We start from the raw sequence: 5169 nt of genomic DNA, 5'->3' as shown, positions 1-5169 counted from the left end.
TGCCCAAGGTCACACAGCTAGTAAGTATTAAGTGTCTGAGATCGGATTTGAACTCAGGTCCTCCTGACTCCATGGCCAGTGCTATACTCACTGTGCCACCTAGCTGCCCCCATGTTACTTCTTTAAGGGTAATGATAAAAACTTTAATCACTTAAATGAAAGAATAGGGATTCTATTTTTCTGGGTGGGTCAGAAACATAGTAAAAAATGACAATACCACCTAAATTCATATTCAATATAACAGTAATCAAAATACCAAGGGTTTTCATCATAGAATTACATGAAATTATAATGGCACTTAGATGGAAAAAATGGTTGACTATCAAGGGGAATACTGAAAAAAAAAGTTGAGGAAGGCGGTTTTGGAATCCCATATTTTATTACATATGACAAAATGATTATCATTAGAACCATATGATGCAGAACAAAAATTAGAGAATTGCTCAATAAAATAGAAGAAAAACCATATAGCTAACCAATATATACACATGCATGTATATATATACACAAATTAGCATTTGCTAAACTCATTAAAAAAACTCTAGAGGCAGAGGTAGAATATTTGGGGAAATTGGTTAGCAATTTGGCAGGAAGTAGATTTAGACCCATATCTTATACCATATACCTCAATGAATTCCAGCTGCATGACAGACTTAAAAATGAGAAAAAAAGCTATAAAAAAGATGGAAGAAATAAATAATGTATTTATTTCAATTAAGGAATAGAGATGAATTTGTTTTTATTAAGGAAATAGAAGGAATTATTAAGAACAAGATTAACTGGCTTGATTGTGTTAAAAGAATTTTTTTTAAAGTTCTACAAAAACAATATAATCAAAAGAAAAATAATATTGAGATTTTTAAAAAAACAAATAAAACTATGATTTCCCTGGTGTAAGGGCACTCTTAGTGAGGAAACTTCTGCTGGCAGTGAATATTAACAACTTCTCTTCAACCACTGTCTTAGTTTCTCAGAAAATTAAGAGAATAAGTTATTTTTCCAGGGGTCTCAGAGGTAATATGTAATAGAGGTAAGAATTGAATACAAGTCTTCCTGCCTCCTAAGCTGATCTCTATCCACTATATCTTTGTATCCATTGCTTTTTATTGTAAAAAATATTCATAACAAATATGACAGATAAAAACTTTACATATCAATCAACAAGCACTAAAATATATAAGAAATAAATAATTTCCAGCACATCATGGATAAATTGTCAAAGACTATGGCCAGATAATTTTCGAAAGAGGAAACATTAATAATCATTTGAAAAAAATGTTCCACCTCAAGAACAATCAAGAGATACAAATTAAAACAACTTTTAACTACCCATGCATAACTGTTGAAAACAATTGAGAGAAATAAAACTCGATGCTGGTGAGGCTGTGGAGAAACAGACTCACTTATTCATTGCTGATGAAATTGAAAACTTATGGAATGATTTTAGAGTACAGTTTGACGATACCCATCAAAGGCTATACAAATCATGATAAAAGTTTATAACAATGACTTTGACCTAATATATCCATTGCTGAGAACATAATTTGAAAACATTATCAAGAACAACACAAGAGTTATGTGTTCAAAGATTTTTATAGCAGCATTATTTGTAATTGAATAATATTAAAAATAAATTAGGTTTCCAACAGCAGGAAATGGTTAAACAAATTGAATGGTATTGATGTAATGGAATAGAGTAATGCAAATAAGATTGACAAATATAAGAAATATAAATAAGCAAAGATTTTTTTAAAATAATGCAGAACAAAAAATAAGAAGGTGAAATTAAAAAAAAGTACATACTAATTACAACTGTGTAAGAGGATAAAGAAATGGGAAGGGATGAATGAACAACTGATATTTAGGAGACTTAGAAGGAATGATGGAGACTTGGAAGGAATAACTGAAATGTTTCTATGACATTTTAAGAATTAAAAAGCATGGGGCAGCTAGGTGGCTTAGTGAGTAGAGTGCTGGCCCTGGAGTCAGGAGGACCTGAGTTTGGATCCGGCCTCAGACACTTAACACACACAAATAAAATACCTAGCCGTGTGACCTTGGGCAAGTTACTAAAAACCCGAAAAGAAAAAAAAAAGAATTAAAAAGCATTTATTTATTAATTTTAAATTTATGGACTAGAACAAGCATTTCTTTTCTTTTTTTTTTTTTAAAGCAATTGGGGTTAAGTAACTTGCTCAAGGTTACACGGCCAGTTATTTCTAGGTGTGGTGCTAAGTATCTGAGTCTGGATTCGATCCCAGTTTATCTTACTCACTGCGCTACCTGGCCATAAAACAAGCATTTCTATGACATTGTACAATAAAAAAAGATTTCACATGAAACTACATATCTATTAAGTAAAACAGTATTCCTTTTAAATATATAATAAAACTATCATGCTAATTTCTTTTTTCCCCCTGATCTAGAGATTGCTACCATTAGACACAAATATATGTGTGTATAATATATATATATATATATATGTAAAATTATTCTATACATACTTCTACTTACCAGTTCTTTCTCTGAATGCAGATAGTACCTTTCTTCATATATTCTTTATAGTTAATTTAGGAATTTATAGTAGTCAAAATGACTCATTCATTCAAAGTTATTCTTAAAACAATATTACTCTTACTGAATAAAATGTCTCTTGGTTCTGTTCATTTAACTCTTCATTATTTTGTGCAAGTCTTTCCATGTTCTTTTTTTTCCCATGTTCTTCTAATATCATCGAGCTCATCATTTCTTATAGCACAGTAGTATTCCATCACAATCACATACCACAACTTGTTCAGCCATTCCCCATTTGATGGGTGTCTGTGCCATGTTGAGTTCTTTCTTATTTTAGAACATATAGGTTCTTTCCCTTTTTCCCTAGTCATCTTTGGAAATAGATCAAGTAGTGATATTGCTGGGTAAAAGGATAAAGGCAGTTTAAAAACTTTTTAGGCATAATTCCAGATTGTTCTCCAAATGGATCAGTTCACAATTCCACCAAAAGTTACAAGGCAAGTTTAGCTAGTTGTATTGAGATTTTATATTGTTTTTTCCTAAAAAATAAATAACAAAATCAAGATCACCAACAGTTCAACAATCTCATTGAATGAATAAATGAAAAAAATAAGTGTTTACTCTGTACATTTGGGATGCAGTCATGAAAGTAAGACAATGTAGAGGGAAAAAAGATGGATGGAGGATGGGATTATGAAGAATGGCTATGAAAATGTAATGCAAGACTGGGGCTGGCTAGATAGAATAATACTGGCAAAATTTTCACTGCCCTGGGCTACAATTCACACACACCTGGTGAACCCAGAACAGTGGAATATTTTTCTCTTATCGTGTCCTCATTTACTTTAGGATTCAATGCTGTTAATAATTTCTGCTTGATACAAGATTTCATGATAGATGAAATACTAAAGGTTACTTTAGAATTGTAAAGGACTTAAGAGATCTTCTAGTCTAATTCCCTAAATTTTATAAATAAGGAAACTGAGGCTTAAAGAGGTTAATTGACTTACCCAAGGTAGAAATTAATTGACTCACTAGAAAGTAATAACTTACTTAGGTAGAAAGAGGCAGAACTGGGGTTTGAACTCAAGTCCCATGACTATAAAATTTGGTACTCTCCCCTTGGCACTAGCTGCCTCCTTATTAGTGAAAATAAAAATGAAATAAAAAGTTGAGTTTCTCTGCCTTGGTGTCTCATCATCTTGCCATCAGAGCAGTTCTATCCTTTTTTGATATTAGTTTTATCCTCAATATAGCTATAAGAAAAAATTTAAAGACTCTCTTTCATCATTCTTAGAATTAATTATCAGCCTTGGTTTAATACTGTTCTTTAATGTACCTAAAACTATTGTCATAGGACTGTGGTGCTCTTTTGTATTCATTCTAAGTTATCTGCTCTTACCTGTACCTTCTGTATGTGTCCTTTTAAAAAGTCTTTAACATTTTCTTCTTATTTAATATTTTGTTTTTTCCCAGTTACATGGAAAACAGTTTTAACCTTTTTTTTCAAGTTTTGAGTTCCAAATTCTTCCCCTTCCTATCCTCCCTCCTCTGCCCCATCATTGAGAAGGCAGCAATTTGACACAGGTTATACATGTATAGTCATGCAAAACACATTTTCATGTAAGTCATCCTGTGAAAGAAAACACAGAAAAAAACCACCAAACCCCCCAAAAACCAACCAGGAAAAACAAAGAAAGTAAAGAATAAGTATCTTTGACCTGCATTCAGGTTCTACCAGTTCTTTCTTTGGAAATGGACAGCACCTTTCATCATAAATCCTACAGAGTTTTATGCAATCATTGTATTGCTGAGCATAGCTAAGTCATTTATAGTAGATCATCAATACAATATTGTTGTTGCTGTATACAATGTTCTCCTGGTTCTGCTCATTTTACTTTGCAGAAGTTCATGTAAGTCTTTCCATGTTTTTCTGAGAGCATACTGCTAATAATTTCTTAAAGCATAATATTATTCCATCATAATCATATACAACAACTTGTTCAGCCATTACCCACTAGATGGACATCCCCTCAATTTTCAATTCTTTGCCACCACTAAAAGAGCTGCCACAAATATTTTTGCACACATAAATATTTTTGCTTTTTGGTTTTTTATCTCTTTGGGTATTGCTTGGTCAAATGCTATGCATGGTTTTATAGCCCTTTGGGCATAGTTCCAAATTGCTCTCCAGAATGGTTGGATCAATATACAACTTCACCAACAGGGAATTAGGGTTTTAATTTTCTCACATCCCCTCCAACATTTATCATTCTACTTTTCTGTCATATTAAGCCAATCTGACAGGTGTGAAGTAGTAGCTCAGAATCATTTTAATTTGCACTTATCAATAGAAACTTAAAGGGGTGGCTAGGTGATGCAGTGAGTCAAGTGCAGGCCCCAGAGTCAGGAGGACCTGAGTTCAGATCTGGCCTCAGACACTTAACACTCACACACATACACAAACTAGCCATGTAACCTTGGGCAAGTTACTTAACCCCAAATGCCCTCCAAAAAAAAGTCACTTAGAGCATTTCTTTATATGACTAAAGATAGCTTTGATTATTTTATCTGAAAACTGCCTGTTCATATCCTTTGACCATTTATCAACTGAGCAAGCATTCTTATTTCTATAAATTTGACTCAGTTTTCTAT

General features: G+C 32.6%; 1 long non-coding RNA gene across 1 annotated transcript in view; it reads right to left on the bottom strand.

Moving 5' to 3' along the window:
- Positions 1-2321: 2321 nt before the first annotated feature.
- Positions 2322-5169, bottom strand: part of LOC138159077 (uncharacterized) — an 18872-nt gene continuing 16024 nt past the window's right edge. Inside the window, exon 3 of the long non-coding RNA XR_011167799.1 lies at positions 2322-3053. This is a non-coding gene — a long non-coding RNA (uncharacterized lncRNA). The remainder of the gene's footprint in view (positions 3054-5169) is intronic.

Source organism: Petaurus breviceps, unplaced genomic scaffold, assembly GCF_028583685.1.
Source record: "Petaurus breviceps papuanus isolate PSGF00001 unplaced genomic scaffold, PetGlider_PUasm1.0 175, whole genome shotgun sequence".
In the NCBI taxonomy this organism is placed as follows: Eukaryota; Metazoa; Chordata; class Mammalia; order Diprotodontia; family Petauridae; genus Petaurus; species Petaurus breviceps.
This window is presented reverse-complemented; position numbering and strand designations above follow the sequence as displayed.